At 33.7% G+C, this 20,171-nt stretch overlaps 1 protein-coding gene across 2 annotated transcripts in view; it reads right to left on the reverse strand.

Moving 5' to 3' along the window:
• The window catches only part of LOC127070417 (uncharacterized), a 145,065-nt gene that overhangs the window by 103,293 nt on the left and 21,601 nt on the right, over nucleotides 1-20,171 (reverse strand). Inside the window, exons 1-2 of one of the 2 annotated variants that reach the window (XM_051008364.1) lie at nucleotides 7,989-8,202; nucleotides 2,723-3,855 (exon numbers count right to left, since the gene is read on the reverse strand). The exons of the other annotated variant lie outside the window; for it this stretch is intronic. The gene's annotated coding sequence lies outside the window, so the exon portion shown is untranslated. Of the gene's footprint in view, nucleotides 1-2,722; nucleotides 3,856-7,988; nucleotides 8,203-20,171 lie in introns of those variants that run through there. 2 annotated transcript variants of the gene reach the window in all.

A 20,171-nucleotide genomic window follows, 5' to 3' on the forward strand; every position in this document is an offset into this window, starting at 1 on the left:
TATTCGTTCGTTTCGTCCATGCACTCTTTCATGCACGATTTTTAGGAAGAATTTCAAACGACAAGAGAAACATATTTCGTAGATCTTCGAAATCGAATGTTAACGATTCTTACTTTGGGTCATTTTCTCAATCCCATTTCAAGAAGGGAGGAAAGTTAATGAAAATCTAAACTAGCCTTAAAAAAGATGCTCTCTCTCTCTCTCTCTCTCTCTCTCTTTCTGTCTCTCTTAAAAGAGATATAACGAAGCGTGTAAGCGAGGATATTGCGTTAGCGAAGAAAAGAGATGGGAGAAGGTCGGGCCGAAGATGGGAGAAGGGTGGGGATGGAAGAAAAGAGAAAAAGGAAGAAGAGGAAGAGGAAAGAGCGAGGTTGAAGAAGGGAGAAGGGAAGAGAAGGAGGAAGAGTAAAAGAGGAGAGGGAAAGGGTGAAGGATGAGGGGGGTGAGCGGTGAAGAGTGAGAGGTGTCTCGAACGGGGTAGTGAGAAAAGGTCTCGCGAACGTAACGTCGTAGAGGACGTTAAGAAGCTCGCCCTTTAGCTCGCGGCAATTTTCTTCCATAAGGAAAAAAAGGAGAGACCGTCGACGAACCACCGGCTCGGCTCGACCCCGTTCCACTTTCTTCTCGACTTGCTCTAGCTGATGCGAGCGAATGTCGTGCTACACACTCTATACACGCTTTTCGGTGGTGGCAGCAATGGCGACGGCGATGACGGTCGAAGGGGTGGTTCGGAGGATAGGTGAGGAAGGGATGGAGGGTGGAAAAGAGGAAGAGATCGAGAGCATGAGTTTGTGTGCGAGATAGGAGTATAAAGTAGAGAAGATGAGAGGAGAGAGAAGGAGAGAAAAGACTATGAGCCCCAAAGGGGCGAATCGCTTCATCGCCGAAATCTTCTCTGTCTTTTTCTCTCTCTCACTCTCTCTCTCTCTCTGTCTGTTTCTGTATCTGTCTGTCTTTTTTTCTCTTTCTCTGTTCTTATGCTCTCGCGTCAAGTACCTGCTTTCTTTATCGCACCACGTATTTTTCTTCCTTCCTTCCTTCCTTCCTTCCTTTTTTCCTTCCTACCTTCTTTCCTTCCTTATTCTTTTTTCCTTTTTTGTTCCCTTGTTTCTTTTCTTCTCGTTTCTTTTTTATTTTTGTTTTTTATCCCTCCATCTTTTTTCTTTCCCTCTGTAGTCCAAGGGCAGGTATTTAATCATCGATTTATTTAACATTTTATCCGGTAGCTTCGATACTTATATATAGTTTTATTAATATATAATTTATATATATATATAAAATTTATATATAGTTTTATCAATAGGTATTAATCTTTATTTAATTTAAAATCTTTATATATGATGGGTAATAATAGTAATAATAGAAGTAATAATATTAATATTATATATATAATATTATATATATATATGTATATATAATACGTCAGTATCTTTCTGTATAGTTATTAATAGCTTTTATTAATAGATAGAATGTAATTATGATATATTTTAAAATATCTTCGTATATGTTTGTTAATAACAACAACAACGACGACGACGACACTAATAATAATAATAATAATAATAATAATAATAATAATAATAATAATAATAATAATAATAATAATAATAATAATAATAATTGGATTCAATTTCGTTCACATCAATTGGCTTTTCCGACTTTCAATATCATGCACCAATCGATAATAATAATGATGAGAGAGAAATGAGAGAGAGAGAGAGAAAGAGAAAGGGAGATATTAATTTGAAATATTTAATATCTTTCTCATATCAACGTTTAACTCCTCGTTCAGATTTTTCTCATTTTTCCTTAATATCAAATTGTGTACCAAACGAGCATTACGCCTCAAGATGTTCATCTATCCGAAAGAAAAGAGATCAGAGTCCGCGTTAGAAAAGTAAAAGTAGGTCGAAACTGCTCGTCACTCGACCAGCTGGAAGATTGCCCGAGGCTGCACGGAGCTTCACCACTTAAGATTCCTCGGCATCCTCCGTTCGATCTGAGATTTAACTTACGCTTAACTACCACCTATTCGTTTCGATAACGAACGAACAATGTTAATACCACGAAAACATGTAGATATTTGTGTACGTGTAACGAATGACGAAAAAAATATATATATGTATGTATATATGTATGTAAGTAAGTATGTACGTATATCAAATAAAAATAAAATAAGAAAAGAAAAGAAAAACATTTATATATATATATATATAATGAATACACATACATAGGCTACAATTAGTGTGCGTGTATATATATGAAATTAATTATACGGTGCACTGAAAAAGAATAAACATAAAAAATTAAAGTTCCTTTCTTTTCTACTGAACGATGTAAAAAGGTAGGTTCTTCTTTTCGCCCATTCTTTGAAAAGAAAAGAACATTTACTTGGCTCCTTTTGGCGAGGGCCTTTTTTATTGTAGAAAAGTAAAAAAGGAAAAGAAAAGAAAAACAAAGAAAAGAAAGTAAGAAAAAAGTAGAAATGAAAAAGTCATGCCAGACGTCGAACAAACGAAGCAGACGACGTACGGGTCGACGGTCGCACGAACGAGAGAACGCAAACGAGAAGAAAACGAGAGGATTTCTCTCTCTCTCTCTCTCTCTCTCTCTCTCTCTCTCTCTCTCTCTCTCTCTCTCTCTCTCTCTCTCTCTTTCTGTCCTTCTCTTTTCTCGAATATTTTTCATTAAATTCTATTACTCGTAAAGGAGTTATTCTCACCTTATACGATCGGTGTTCCTCCCACACCCCTCTCTTTCCCATTTCGGTCCAATTTCGAACATCCTTTGTGAATTGGTTGGAGCACAGGAAAAAAAATAAAGAAATCCTCCTTCCTCCGATACGTAAACGTGAGATCTTGAATGATCTCTTATTTCGTCCATTTAGTATCATCTTCGAGATAATCAAGAGTCGAAAGTAAAATCTCCGTCGTAACTCGACTCGTTTTTCGACTCTTTGAATCGTTCCTATACCTAAGTTCGAACGAATTCATGCTATTGAAATACTCAAGTCCTTCTTTGTCATCTTCCATTATTCTTCTTATTCTTCTTATTCTTATCTTTATATTTTTCCCTCTTCGTTTTCTTCCACTTGGTCGTTATTCAATATTCGTCGATATTAATCGATAATAAAAAGAAATTCACACGATTTATCGTATTCCTTCCTTCGTTTTAAATTCTTCGTTGAAAGTGAAAGAGGGAGAAAGAGAAAAGAAAAAAAATAAAACGTAACCACGGAAGAAAAAGTTCAACAGTGTCCTTTGATATTTCCGTCTTTCTTATTTCTATCTTTCTATCTTTCTATCTTTCTTTCTTTATTTATTTATTTATTTATTTCTTTATTTCTCCGTTAAATCCAGCTAAATCTTCCACGTCAACACAATCCTCGTACCGAGTCGTAAACTTCGAACGAACGATATAGCTGCCGCTTATATTTTATCGTTGATTTTTTCGAAATACCTTCGTCGCGTTTTCCACCTTCCACCTTTTCAGATTCGACAAATTTATCGCCATACAAGGCGTATAACAAGAACACACACGAACTAACAACGAAGAAAAATATATCAAGGACATTCATCCTGAATAGCTATGATATTAAGAGTTTTCTCTTAATACCTTTTCTTTCGTTTTCTTTCTTCTCTCTCTCTCTCTCTCTTTCGTGTTTCTTTTCTTTGTTCTTTTTTCTTCCTTTCTTCCTTTCTTCCTTTCTTCCTTCTATCTTCTTCTCTTTTTTTTTTCAATTTTCACTTCGCTCCATAAGACGAACGTCCACTTTGATAAAAGTTTTTTACGCTTAATGGAGAAAGTCAACACTTTCTTTCGCTTTTCTTTACGAACGAACGTTTATAGTTTAACCTAAGGACGAAGGAAAGTAATAGAAAGGTAGATAGAGAAGAAAGAAATGGTAATAAGTTTTTCATTTTACGGAATGAATGTTACAAGTTCGCTCGAGAACACGCAAATCTTTCCTTTTTTTTTTTTCTTTTTCTTTTCCTTTTTCTTATTCCTCCTCTTTCTCCTTCATCTTTCTCGTCATCTTACTTGACGTTTACGAAATAATAATAATAATAATAATAATAGTAATAATAAAAAATGAAATCAAATGAAATCAAATGAAATCAAATAAAAGAGGAAGAAGGAAAAGAAGAAGGAGGGAAAAAAAGAGAGAGAAAGGAAAACCGAACGAACAATTTTTTTCCAATGAAATTAACCTACGATAGAAATATTGATTTCGAATCAAACTTATTTCACCAATCGAACAATTTTTTGTGACTACTATGATTGATCCGTGACGAACGAAAAAAAAAAGAGGAGAAAAGAGAAAAGATAAGAAACGAGAAATACACGTTGTATACGTGTCGTCTTTTCTTTCTGTTATCTTAGTGATTACGCGTAACCAGCATCTTCAACGAGAAAAAGGAAAGAAAATAAAGAAAAAAGATGAATTTCCACGAGACCTTTCTCCGTCGTCGGATTTATAATCTTTTTCTTTTATCTTTTTGTTTTCTTTCCTTTTTCTTTTCTTTCTTTTTTTTTTTTTTCTTTTCTTTTAGTATCACGGCTTTCACCGAGGTGATCTCTAAATTTCTACGAGGCGAAACCCATCGCTTTTGAAAATGCGTAAAAATTTCTTTAATTATGTAATTTTGTTCTAATTTGATGTAATTAAAATATGACGTGTAATTAAATGAAGAAAAAAAGTCGAAAGTAAAACGTCCGAAAGAGAATTTTTTTGTAGAAGAAAAAATATGGGAATAAAAGTTGAAAATACATATTATATAATGTGATCGTTTTGACATTATTATTCTAATAAAATGTAATTAAAATGTGACACGGGTAATTAAATGAAAAAATAAATGAATAAATAAATCGAAAGTAAAAACGTCCGGAAGAGAATTTTTTAAGGGGGAAAACAAAAATATATAAAAAATAAATAAAAAATATAATTATATAATATAAAAAATAATATAATAAAAAGAAACAGATATAAAATGAAAACAGATATGTATATATACACGCACGCATCCACACACATATATACATATATAGTCGTCCTGGCGCTATCTCTAAAGTCATTTATTTCGATATCCACGAACATCGTTTTAGCAAGGCGACTACTGCTTTCCGATAACGAAATATCCTGGTACGAGGAAGAAACGATGAAGTTAAATAAAAAGCGGAAGAGCGAACGTCGTAGACCAAGTCGGAGATTCCACCATTTTATTACACAATTTTCTGCGAAGACTTACGAGCATCTTCCTTGTCCTGATAATATTTTTTTCTTTTTTAATTTCATTTTTTAGCTTCGTTTCATTCGAGAAAAAGAAATTTTTTTTTATTCTTAATTATGACATATATATATATATATATATATATATATATATATATATATGTGTGTATATATGTATGTACACATATCATTTAAATAATATATAATAATAAATAAATAAATATGTATATAAATATTAATGAAATACTTCAAATAGGAAGCACAAATATAAAACGCGAATCGTAAATATTGCTCATAAAAATTAACTTTAATAAGATTTATTCAATTTGATGAAGATCGATAAGGACTCTCGCTACTGTTTTTCTTTCTCGTTTTTCAAAAACTTTGAAAAAGAGAAAGAAGAGCAGAATAAGAGAAAAAAGAAAGAAGAAAAAAATGTTCGGGCGCCCGTTAATAATAATCACGTATACTGTTACGCTATAGTTGTAACATCAACTCGCAACTTAAGAAAGGTAAAGGTGTTTGAAGTGGACTCGAGTAAAGTAGAAGAGGGTTATACTCGTGGTATGAAAGTGATCTAGAGAAGGAAACGAAAAGGGGATAAACGTAGAAGAGAAAACGAGAGAGAGAGAGAGAGAGAGAGAGAGAGAGAGAGAGAGATGAGAGAGAGAAAACAGAAAGAGAGAGAAAAAGAGAGTAATGTACGATAGGTGATAGATTTTTCGAGCTGACGTTCGCTATCCTAAACGAAGAACGATCGATCTCGAAGGGTTTAAGAGAAACGTGCTAACGAGTGTTATATACTTTGTGAAACTAGAGTTTTTTATTTTTACTTTTTTCCCTTTTCTCTTTTCAGTAGTTTAACGAGCATTACTGACCAGACCAAAGCAAAATTCAATAAGTCAAACGTTATAAGAAAAGAAGCGATAAGCGATAAGAAATTCTGGATAAGTTTCATCGTGAAAATTTTGTATTTTCCGGTTAATGGGAAAACAGCTTTGGATTCGAGAAAATTCGAAGTGGTGTAACGGTACATACGATCGATCGGGGACCGTGAATACGGTCGTATTCATAGAATTCACAAGTAGGTAATACCTCTCAAAACCCCATGTGTTTCGACTATAATAACGACGAAGGATGTATATGTACATATATATATATATATATATATATATATATATATATATATACACATATGTATATATATATATATATATATACTCTAACAATGATTAAAAAATGATATATCGTTTGACGATGAAGTAACGATAAAGGGACGTGGATAAAGTCTTGGGAGTTGTGGGGGTAAGGTCGAAAAGGTGCAAGTGAGGTCGTTGTCCTCGAAAAGCCGCACTCTGCCTTGCCAACCCACAAAACTTCCCATACTCGCTGTTAATTTTCCGTTGTTTCTTCCTCTTGTATGAATAAATAACTAAATAAAAAAATAAATAAATAAGTAAATACAAAGCGAGAGTAATAAATCTAAATCGACGTGAATATTTTCTTCTTTCTTTTTTTTCATCGATCCTAACCCCTCAAGATTATTTTTCAAAACTACATTTGCGTGAATTCTCGCATTCCATCGGGCAAGAGAAAATATCTCTCTTTTTTTTTTCTTTTTATTTATTTATTTTTTTAATTTTTAAACCACTGAATCTATTTGAAGATGAGGCAATATCGATTATATTCTCCCACTCTTACTTTTACTTTTTTTCTCTTTTTTTTTTCTTCTTTTCTTTTCTTTTCATTTCTTTTTTCTCTTTCATTCTTTTTTCTTTCGACAAAACAACGAATCAAGATTTGAAAAATTCCTTTGAAAACGACCGAAAACGAATAACGTCGCAATATTCGTTTTCGATTTTCCGACGGTAGAGATTTTAACGTAAACGAAGGAAACGATCGCGCCATCGCAGACTCGAGAGCAAACAAGGAAGGCCAGGGGTTATTGTCCTCGTTGCTTTTGCATAGCTTATGTTTCATAGTCGTGTGGCTATGCTCAAAGTTTTCCACGCGTCTTTTGTTAAATTTCCTCTCTCTACTTTTTTAAATAATAAACCCATACATATATATATATATATATATCATATATACATACATGTAGATATGTATCTACATATAGAAGATCTAATTAAAGGATTAAAAAGAAAAGAAAAAAAAAAAGAAAGAAAGAAGCTTATCCCTTTAGTAAGAATGATATCGATACATCTTCACGTGAGCATGGTCACGTTCATTCATCGTGCGTTTATGAGCATGAGGGTCGAGGAAAAAAAATGAAAAACAAAGATAAAAAATAACAGAGAAAGAAAAAGAAAAAGAAAGTAAGAACGAACGAAATATGGAATTAAATAAGTGGCCATGACGAGTTCCTTGATAGAGGGAAGGTTGGTAAATAATAAAAAAGTAGTAAGCGACGGTACCGGTCAGCCAAGGCTCGGCACGATGCTCCTACTACGCGCGCATACTTCCACGCACACGTACACACGCCCGCGCACGCACGCACTCACTCACGCACACGCAGCACACACACACACACACACACACACACGGAAGTACACAGTTAACGAGCTTGCACATACACAAAACGCACCAATCACTCGATACCTCGCAATCTCTATTTCACTTATATACTTAAATAAAGATTCACATATACATATATACTTGTTTATATGCAACTAAGCATACATACATACATTCATACATACATTCATACATACATACATACATACATTCATTCATACATATATACATATATACATACATGTATATATATATATATATTTTTTCTTTTTCTTCCTTTTCCCTCCCTTTTTTTTCTTTTTTAAATCTTCCTTTTTAAATTTCGTATCTTTTCACAATTAAAGCGTCTATCGTTGGTATTGAAAAATTTAATTAGTCGGAAGAAACGTTTCGGCGTGCACAGGAAACGAGAGGAGCCGCGTGCGTCTTTTTAGATGCCGGTCCCGACGTTGACTGCACCATCGGCCAAACTCTATCGCGTTCCACCACCATCGTCGTCACCACCTTCTCCTCCTCCACCACCACCACCACCACCACCACCATCACTACCACCACCACCACCACCACTAACGCCACCACCACCAGCCGCCACCACCGCCGCCGCCACCGCCGCCGCCGCCGCCGCTGCTGCTGCTGCTGCTGCTGCTGCTGCTGCCGCCGGCTCGCGTCGTCTATCGATTTTTCCGCGCAGCCTCCACGGCCGGAGCACAGCCAACGTCTACCCGCTTAGGACTACTAACAATCGGTTTCAGCCTTCATCTCCTCGTTTCCTTCTCCTCTCGTCTTATCCATTGTCCTATCTCATTTTTTAATATTTTGTTATTCTTACTCGACTTCGACTCGACTCATATTTGAGTCTCCTTTATATAAGAATTCAAACTTTTAGATAAATCTTTTAGAATTTTTCGTTCAAGTATCTATTTACGCATTTGTTGAAAAGTAGATTATTAATATCTCGTACGTTCTTTAAAAAATATTCTAGATATATATATATATATATATATATATATATATATATACATATATATATATATATGTATGTATGTATGTATGTATATACGTGTGTGCGTGTATGTGTGTGTGTGTGTGTGTAGAAACGATTTTTATTGTTTTAATCCTTATAATCCTATTGAATAAAATTCAACTTTCGTTCTAATTTCTCCGACAGACTCTGACGATTCTTATCACGTATTCCAACGTAGATCACTATGTCTAGATTTTCTTTCTTTTTTTACATTTTTGTTTCATAACTACAACGTCTTACGTTAGAAAAATCATTGAAAATTGTTGATCAGTCGTATGTACCGAGGAACGTATGTATATCGATTCGAATGAACGCTGGAAAATCAATTCGAGCAAATTTGAATTGGCCATTCGGTCATCTACGTTCTCATTCGATAGGACCCTTCTTCTCCCTACTTCTGTTCCTGCTTTGTACCATCCTATGCCATCATTACTTCCTTAGGCTTTTCGTCAAAGCTCATATCGCGATAACTTTCGGACATTTACTTTGGCCTAGGACGTAACGTTACCGGCCGTAAACTTATGAAAACCGGGAACAGGGATATTTGTGGTCGACTTTTAAGCTCATTCTCGGAAACTCTAATGCCACAACCTTGTAACAGACTTTCAGGATTTAATCCTTTACTAGCACTAACACCGACAAAAGTTAGCCAAGATCCGATCACATAGGCAACTATCTTAATACCTCTTTTGGTGACAGAGTACGGTATTTACGGCTTCTTGCTTTACGACAGTAAAGTTTTAAACATTGTTCAGTCTGCCAATTATGCGTAGGAAAAGGGAGTTCTTTTAATAAGACACTTTTACCTTGATCCTTTTATTTTTAGATGATACGTGGAAAGCTAATTTTTCATTCTTTTTTTTTTTTGGGGGGAGGGGATTGTCTCTCTCCCGAGCAAAAAAAAAAGAGGAAGAAGAAGGAAGAAAAAACGATTACGATCGATCATGGGATAATTAAACGATTAGAAATCCTTTATGGAGTATCTAGCAAACTACCATCACCAGCGATAACAACCCTCCACGATCCCTCGACTACTTGTCAAATCTGTTCGTAATCCACATAATCGGTGCGGATTTATTAACCTGAATTTCCCAGTGGTATCTAAAACGACATTGATAACGTTTCTATCTTCCATCGATAAATAGAAACGTCATGTCTTTCACTGGTATATATTCTGACTAGACAGTTTCGATGCCATGACTTAGATCGATGTCACGTAGAAACGTAGACGGAGGCCCAACGGAATATATCTATCTCTAGCTAGCTAACTATCTACGTACGTAACGTTACGAATACAATGATCGGCAACGTCGGCCCTACATCCCTTTCCCTTCTCGTTCCTCAGCTCACTTCACCTTACCTTTTCACGAATAGTATCCTCTACTCACCCTCTTCGTTCCGCCTATATCTGAGAAACAATCGAGAGAATCTCGTTTTCCCCCAAAGGTAGAGAGCTCAGTTTGATTTTCCTCTTGAGGCTTTACCGTTCGCTCGGAGTAACAGGGACTGTTGTTTCCTTTCGGCCAAACCCAACGAAAACTAGAAAATCTAAGATCCGAGTGAATTTACGTAAGTTATTCACCACCTCCTTTTTCTACCTCATCCATCTTTTCATCCTCCACCATCTTCCTTCTTCTATCTTCTGGTTTTTTTCTTCTTCTTCTTCTTCTTCTTCTTCTTTTTCTTCTTTCTCTATCTCGTTGTATCGTAGTACAGACTCGATACAACGATCGAGAATAAATTGCGGATACAACGGATATAATCAATGGAAAGACAAATAAATCTCTAAAGTATATTTGCGATCATGGACGACGAGGAGTTATTACTAGTATCGATCGAAGGAACTAAGGGAGGATCGTGTAAGAAACGATTATCAGATATTTCGATGTCCCGATTTGATGTAAGAGAGAAATCGAGATAGAACGAAGAAGAAATCGTTCGTGACTATCGAATCGATCCTATCTAATGAACCGTAGATAGATATCTCTGTCTCACTTTCTCTCTCTCCCTCTCTCTCTCTCTTTTGACCGTGATGGTAGAAACGTTGGTAGTGGTAGGTTAGTCAGTGCAGATTCTGGGTTCGTTCGTTAGCGAAACGGCCGGGGTGTCGGCTTCCTCTCTGGCTTTGAGAAAGCCGACAAAAAAGGACCTCGAGTAGAAAAAAAGGAGAAAAGAGAGAGATAGAGAGAGAATGAAAAAAAAGGAAGGGTACAAAAGGGGAAATGGGACGTCTTGGAGCTTTTTTACCTTAACAACGAAATCCTTGAGAAAAAATTTCTAAACTCTACGTGTGTAAGTATATCTATGCCGTTAAGAAACTGTTCAACCGAGAGGAGACGTGCGAACCACGAAAGGGTGGTAGTTTGCGTTACGCTTCGAAGGATTTCTCTTACAGAGTGAAAGAGAGAGAAAGAGAGAGAGGAGAATTCGAGGAAATCGTGAGTGAGATGCTCCGGCCCATCTTATCGGTATTTACGCGACTAACTCGCTTAACGTTTCAACCGAAAACGAGTTAGCATGAATTACGAGCTGATTTCGCGTCTTTTGACACTTCGAAATGAAACGATGATATCCTTCTAAAGTAAGGCACACACACACATATTGGTAGACATAGATGAATTGGTAGACATAGACGAACTTTGACTGGTAGATATATATTATATATGTTATATATATATATTATATATAATTTATATATACATATAGTCAAAATTTCTAATTGAAGATTCGAAACGAATTTCAACTTTTTCTCGCGTACTCATTAATTTCTATCAAAGATTAATTTCAATCATATAATATACGATTTAAATTTGAACGTAATCGTTTTCGGATCCAGCAGTCACGATATGATAACTTTTATTACGATTGCAAAAAGGAAGAAAGAAAAGGAAGAAAATTTCAATAATAATTATACGTTATTAAGGATCGTTAGTTAGTGTTTTTCCGTAATCGATCCTTGATATTGCCAGGTTTAAAAAGTTCAACGAGGAAATGGGATGGATGAAAGGTCAAGAAAAAAGGAATGCAAACGATTCGTCGACTGGCAAACCGCCTCAGAGAAATTACAGCCTCGACATCGTCAAGCTTCTCGAGCGAACGAAACTCTAATATATATATATATATATATATATATATATATATATATATATATATATATGTATGTATCTTCCTCTCCTTTTCTTTCCTTTCTTTATTTCATTCATTCTTTCGTTCTCTCGCAAGAATAATTTCTACCTTTGGAAAAATATAACTACCACTATGACGACGACGACGACGACGACGACGACGACGTAGACGGAAGAATAAGACTAAAGAAATATCCAGTACCTGTGTATTTACGTGGACGAGTACTGTGTAAAAAAAAAAAAAAAGAAAGAAGAAAGATATTTTCATCTCGGCGCGTAAGTTATTACCTCGAAGTGCCGTTTGATGATAGACCTGGGAAGCTCCTTTCGTTTGACTAGCAAATTTTTTCCTTTTCTTTTCTTTTTCTTTTCATTTTTTTTTTTTTTCTTTTTCATCTTACTTTTTCTTCTTCTCTCTCTCTCTCTCTCTCTCTGTTTTCTTTTTTTTTTTTCGAACGACAAAGAACGAGTCTACGTAGAAGGAATATTTTGATAAACGAAGTAAAAAAAAATAATAATAATATAATAATGGTGATAATAATTAATGATGGTAACAATGATTAATAATAACGATAGTGATAATAATAATTAATAATTGTAATAATAATAATAATAATGATGATGATGATGATGATAATGGAAACGTATAAATTAATATTACGTACAATTATAATTGTTTGAAATATAATATATAATATTTATTGAAATTGCATATCGGCATAGTAAAGCAAAAAGGAAAGGAAGAGGAAGAAAAAAGAAAAAAGAAACAAAGAAATCGCCTTAAATCTTTAGCTCTTTGTTATTCTCATCCGGTCCGTCTAAGAATAGATGACTCTACTTAAATCGCAGTAGTGGCACTCGATCTGTGGTCAGACAATAAGGAAACTATCGCTGACGTTAGCTCGTCTTACGTTCGTGTCTTCGCTAAAGGTGATTGTGAAAAGTGATGGTTAAAAAGAAATAAGGAATCTACAGGAGAAAAAAAAAGGAAAAAGAAAGAGAGAGAAAGAGAGAGAGAGAGAGAGAAATCATCGTCAAAATTTATTTTCTCCAAGATATTATCGACGAAATTATTTATGATTCATGATTTACGATTTTTTCCCTCTCTCGTATAGAAGATAATCTTTGTTTAATGGACGATCGAAAAACTATTTTCTCGAAAAGTTTCGAGAGTATCGATAAGAATGCATTTAACGAGTTACCGTTCTCAAAAATCAACGGACTTATGTTAGTACTGAAAAGTTTGCTTTTCTTCTTCTCGAAATGGAACTTCCGTTCGTTCTTTCGTCGCGAGCTTCGGGATAATAACATTTTGTTGTCTTGAAAAATACACACACAGAAGAAAGACAGAGAGAAAGAGATAGAGAGATAGACAGACAAAAAAAACGAGAAAGAGAGAAAGAAAGAGAAAGACGAAAAAAGAGATCGAAGAAAATCCTCGAAACGTTGACTCTCGAAAAACGCAGATTCTCGACAGAAATATATAAACGTAGAGAAAAAGAGAGAGAGAGAGTATAGGACGTAGTAAAAAGAAATTCCGAAAAATCGCTTGACATTCTTCTATTTTACCTTTTTTTTCCTTTCCCTTCTCGAGAAATATCGGGTTCGTACTCGAAAGCGACGTGTATCGGATTACTCTTGCAATTCTTTCTTCTATTCTCCCACCATGTGGATACAACTACGTATGTGCATGTATCCGACGTAAATACTTACGAATCTTACGTATTTATGTATTTCATGTCTATATTACACATCGTACATGTAGAAATAAAAAAAGAAGAAAATGTATTACATTATTCATTTCTTTTTCTTTTTTTCTTTTATCAAAGCGTAATCGAAACAAGATCGAATTTCTTGAATAACGTTTCGTCGGTTACATCCCCCTTCTCTTCGTTCCTCTTACCGAATACCAATCTTGAACCAATACGCATGCACGTACGTATGTATTTATATATTCTATCTTTACAATTATATATAGTACATTGCAAAAGTAAGAAGAAAAAAAATGTATTACATTATTCTTTTCTTTTTTTTTTTAAAGCGTAATCGAACAAGATCGAATTTTTTGAATTACGTTTAGTTACGTCAGTTACATCCCTCTCTCCCTTCCTGCCATATCCTTCTCATTCTTTTCTTTATAATTATTTTACTGCACTGTACGTGCAGAAATATATATATAAAAAAAAAATGTACGTTATCACATTATATATTCTTTTATCGAAATAATTTTTTTTTTTCTTTTTTGTCGAAACTATTCACTTTTTAATCGAACAAGATCTTGGATTACGTTTCGTCAGTTACATCCCACTTATCTCGTCCCTCTTTTCCTATTCTATCTTTATAATTACATATAGTACATGCAGAAATAAAAAAGAATGTACGTTATCACATTATATATTCTTTTATCGAAATGATTTTTTTTTTTCTTTTTTGTCGAAACTATTCACTTTTTAATCGAACAAGATCTTGAATTACGTTTCGTCAGTTATACCCCGCCCCCCTCCACCCTTATTCCCATCCTTCTTATCAAATATCGATATCGAACCAATACATATGTACGTACGTTTATATACTCTGTCTGTATAATTATATGCAGAAATACTCTCGGAAATAAAAAAAAAGGAAAAAAACGTATTACATTATTCAGTTTTTTATCGAAGTCTATTCGAACAAGATCGAATTTCTTGAATTACGTTTCGTCAGTTACATTCTACTGCACTCTCGTCCTCCACTTCTTATCGAATCATATCGACGTTGCACTAACGAAGAACAAATCGTTACTACGGTTGAACGAACACGTAGTAACGTAACTTGCAATCACGCACTACCCAATGATTTCATTCTATCTTGTTTTAATTTTAATATCGAACGAACATGAAAACCAACTTCAATATCAACCTCGACACGATAAAGTCAACGATTGTTCTTTCCTTGCACACTTTTTTTCATATTGCTTTTTCCTTTTTATTATCTTGTTTCCTTTAATTTTCTTTTCGTTACGTTTCTCTCTCTCTCTCTCTCTCTCTCTTTCTCTTTTTATTTTTCTCAACACATTGAGATTGTCGTCGAAGAGTCTACATTTGTTCGTTATCAAAGAAAAAGGTTCTTTCTCGTTCGATTCTTCATTGAAATTCTTAGTAAATATTCGTCGAAGCTACACCACTTTTTTTCTCTTCGTATCTATCTTTTTTCTTTTTATCTTTCATTTTATATCTTTTTCTCATCCTAGTGTCAAATTATTCGCTTTTTTTATTTTTATATTTTATACGTACACACACACACACATATACAAATGTATCATTCGTCTTGTAGAAAAAAAAAAGAAAAAATAGGAAAAAGAAAAAGAAAATATTCGTTTCGCAGGAGTTTGTAATTTACATTTAAAAGGGCAATGAGGACGCCTTCGTCATTTCTTCGGCGTTCTTCTTATCGCCATCTTGAAAGATTCTTAAGATTCTCACAAACATCGAAATGATTTGATTCTTTTTTCAAGCCACTTAAAAATTAAAATACAAAACATCTCTTGATATTCCTTTTTCTTCTTCTTCTCTCTTTCTCTCTCTCTCTCTCTCTCTCTCTCTCTCTCTCTCTCTCTATCTATCTATCTATCTCTATCTCTTATTTTTTTGATCACAATATTATAACGATCAATCCAAAATATTTCAACATTTTCAAAAAAATGAATGACAAGAGTAAAGAACGATCGAACGTAACTATAGTTTCGATCATCAAAAAATACACACATTTGTTATTGTTAGAAACGATTAACGACTACAAATCTTTGGGACTTTTATAATCATTTATCGCGTTGATAGTATCCAATTATACATCAAAGAACAAGCTGAACGAAATGAATTTTCGCATAGAGAAACGCACAGTAAAAAACGACAACAAATCCCACATCAAAAAAGCAATCCGTGCTCGAACGAATTTAACAGGATGCTTTCCTTTTTGTGCAATTGTCCGTGGAAAAGTTGTGCTCGAATCGATGCACTTTATGTCTGATAACACGAAACGATTCTCGTTCGTCGATAAAAAGGAAAGAAGAAAAAAAAAGAAAAAAGGACGAAAAAGAGAGAGAGAGAGAGAGAGAGAGAGAGAGAGAGAGAGAGAGAGAGGAAAAAAAATTACCGTGAAAAAACATCTGCTACGAAATCTTCTCAAATTTTCTAAATTCGAATCGACTGGCACGGGAAAAGATATCGTTAGCTTAACGAATCTATTTGCATACGGATGACGTAATAAAAAAAAGAAAAAATTATATAAATGAAATAAAAAACATAAAGTAAGAATTAAGGCGTAGGTATGTATCTATTTACGTAAGCCAATGAAACCTTCTTTTTAATGCTAATTATAATTTCCATCTCTTAAATATTGTCTAACGATCCGTAAATACATAGATAAACAGATATATTGAATGTTCTAATTAATTTAACTAAAGTTATTAATATTAATAACGTCGATCGATCTAATTTATATAAACTATGTGTATGCTTAATTAATTATAATCAATATAAATGAATTACTAATGCATTGTAAATTATTTTATATAACAATATTAATTTTATCTATACGTTTCCTATGATTTTTTTAAATCTATTTTTTGAAATCTTTTAATTCGAATACGGCTTGCACGGGCAAATCGTATCGTAAGTTTAAAAGATCTATTTGTATACGGATGACGTATTAAAAAAAGAAAAAATGTATAAATAGGAAATAAAAATAAAAAATAATTAAAAGAAAACTCGCGTAGGTATACCTATGTATGTCAATAAATTATTCTCTTTGATGCTAATTACAATTTTTATCTTTCCTGTACGTAGATATGCAAACATATTAAACGTTCTAATTAAACATATTAATTATTTTAATTATATTAATTATTATTATTATTATAATATGTGATTATATATAATATATAATCTGTTCTTAAATATAAATATATATATATATATTAATGTTAAAAATTATTAATTAAATACACAATATACAAATACAATCATAGATGAATTTTATATACGAATATATATATATATATATACATAAAATATATGTATTAATGTTTATAATACGATAAATAAATATATATATATATATAATAATATATAAATATTTTTTCCTAATTATAAATATATAAATTTATATATATATAATTTTATGTATTAATATTGAATATTATTTTATTATTTAGATATACACATCTTAGATGAATTTTACGATGCTATTATTATTGTTGTCAGACATTCGCTGAAAAGGATAAGGACGTATAAAGTATTTGGACTTAGCTTCGTCCTAAATCTGAGCGAGGAAGCACGCGAGGTATGTATTCATGACGACGTTGGGAACACGTCGACGTTGACGACGACGACGAGGACGACGAGAACGACGAGGATGACGGCAAGTGAATTTTCATGAGAATATCCAGTAGATACGAGGAATGGCCGAATTTACGGAGATTAAATTCGCCCTTGACGTTACGAAACTTTCGTAGATGAAATCAAACGGGAAAAGGACTACCATCTTGCGGTGGTTCAATCTCCTTCGAAAAGCATTTCAATCTTTCTCATTATCTTAATGAGATACCTGCCATTTAATGATTCATTGCATCGCAGAAGCTTCTATAAATGTTACTATTTAGTATTTTCAAATATTCGTTATTATCCTAAATATTATTCGAACGATTTATCTATATCTTTCTTAGAGACGATCTTCTTTAATAATCCATGTTAATAATCAAATGTTCTTTAAATTCATTGATTATTTTCACGTGGGTATATGTATTTATTATCCGTATATATGAAATTGTTAAAGAAAAATGTGACTACAGAAAAAGCGTAGAATAAAAATAGTAAGTGATCGATCTCGTGTCTCCCTTTGTTATTTCCTTTTTCTTTCTTTTTCTTTTCTTTTTTTTTTTGTTTCTTTTTTTCTCCTCGTAAAAGAAAACACAAGAAATTCATTCTGATGGCAGAAAGTCCTGTTCTGATCCTTTTCGAAATTTCTGGCTTGGACGTTCGAACGATTTATTAAATCGTTGGACGTTCCTTCGTATTGGTAGATATATATGATCGTTCGTATAGAAATATGAAAAATATATATATATATATATTTTTTTTTATATATACATATATAGAAAAAAGAAAAATTGTCATCGATCGAAATGGGATTCGATTCGATTCGATTCGATTCGATTCGATTCGATTCGATTCGATTCCTCGTCCTCATTGTCAAATTGACCGTACACGTTTCTACACACCTATCGTTTCTGCGTTTATACACGGTACCACGCGATCCTCGATATAATAGATTACCTTCAGCGAAGCAGAAAAAGAATAGACCCTGCGTATACTTGTGTGCGTCTATATGTAACTATACGTACATAGATACATACGTATGTATGTGTATATATAGGCGAATAAAAAAAGAAGACGAAGAGCAAGAAAGAACAAAAATATTGGAAGACTCGATGAAGTCTATCAATGAATATTTCCAATCCAATTAAACTAGCTTCATAATAACTTTTACTTCATATAATCTAACAATAAGTGTAGAATAGACGGATACATACATTTACATAGTTATATACCGGTACGTCTATGTATATAGTACCGATATCACTATTCGAAGCTTTCAAATCCGATGGAATAAAAAGATCTATAAATGCAGAATTGCAAAAAAAAAACATATTTATATATAAATACAAAACTAAGTGCGGATATAAATATCGAAATGTTTAACACGTACACGATTAAAAAGTATCGAGGCATTAAAGTATTCGAGCTTAATCGTTGGTAGGTAGAAATTTCTGCTATAGTTACGATTAACCATTAAAATCCGATTCTTTTTTTGTTTCTTTTATCTGGAATAAAAGCGTTGCACAACGATTATAACGACCGTGGGGTTGGTTGATGATTAAAGAAAAAAAGAAAAAAAAAAAGAGAGAGAGAAAGAAAAAAAAACAATGGAACAAAAAAAGTGAAAAAAAAATGAAAAAAAAGAAAAGAGGTAACCAAAATTAAAGAAAAATAGATGATGCATAGGACAAATAAATATCGTATATATAATTTTTGTCGTCGTTTTGCAACAAATTTCTACTTTGAGAAACTAACTTTCCCGATATATATTATAATGGACAAAAAGTTGGATATCGTACGTCATTGATGTCCGAAGGACGATTAGATCGGTAGAGTATTAATGTGGGTCACCAGTTCAAGGTTTTAGCTACCCTCGAATCCTGGGATACATCCCTCGAAAACCCACGTGTATGTCCCAGGATCAGGCATCCTCTCTTCCTTAACCTCCTGACCTATTTTCACGAAACATCGCTTTTCCCCTTAACCACCCCCTCTCTTCCTTCCTCCCTCCTTAATATTCCTATTCCACGTGCAATATTCTACATCTCCAGGCCACGAAGTTCATTGTCAAATCGCTCAGAGCAACTAAACGGAGATGTCCTTTGCTTCGAGGGTTCTTTTCTCTCTCTCTCTCTCTCTCTCTCTCTTTTGTTTTTTCTTTTTTTTTTTCTTCTTCGTCCGACCCACCCCAGCAGCCTTCTTACCTTCTACCCTCCAAGTTCTTCTTCCACGTAGTTGGAAGGAGAAAGAAAAAAAGAAGGGAAAAAAAAAAGAAACATATCAGTGAGAAACGTTGAGAGTGACGTGTGATTTCAGTGATTGATGTTAGCCTATTGTTTTTACTCGCTCTGTTGGCTGGTCAGTTTACGCTCGATTTCGTTGGAAACATTGTTGAATATTGGTTTTCAATAAATGTCCCCACGTTATATCGTCGAATGAAATTAAAAATGTTACTCCTTCCCTGTCTAACTCCACCCAACTAACCACCCATCCATACGTACGTACATATACACCCACGACATCGTTCGACCGACCGTTCGCGTTGAAAAATTTCATTTGGACGATCTACGATTGGATGACATACGTAACGAAATTGAACTTATAAATATATGTGTGTACATTAGAAAAAAAAAAGAAAGAAAGAAAGAAAATGGGAAATAAAAAGAGAACAAAAAAAAAAGCAGGAACGAATTAATAATTTTCAATTCATTTTTTTCTTTCGGTTCGGCGTACATACGCGCGTGTGTACACATGCGTACATGCATGTCGCATAAAATTGTATATACATGTCGTATAAAAATATGTCGGGAGATGTAATCGTTAGACGTCCAATGTTAAAGCTTGTAAAAATTAACGGATTGGAAGAGCACGAGCTATGGACTCGTTAGTTTCGGATAATTGGACGTTGCCGAACTAATTAA

Source organism: Vespula vulgaris, chromosome 1 (assembly GCF_905475345.1).
Source record: "Vespula vulgaris chromosome 1, iyVesVulg1.1, whole genome shotgun sequence".
Lineage (NCBI taxonomy): Eukaryota > Metazoa > Arthropoda > Insecta > Hymenoptera > Vespidae > Vespula > Vespula vulgaris.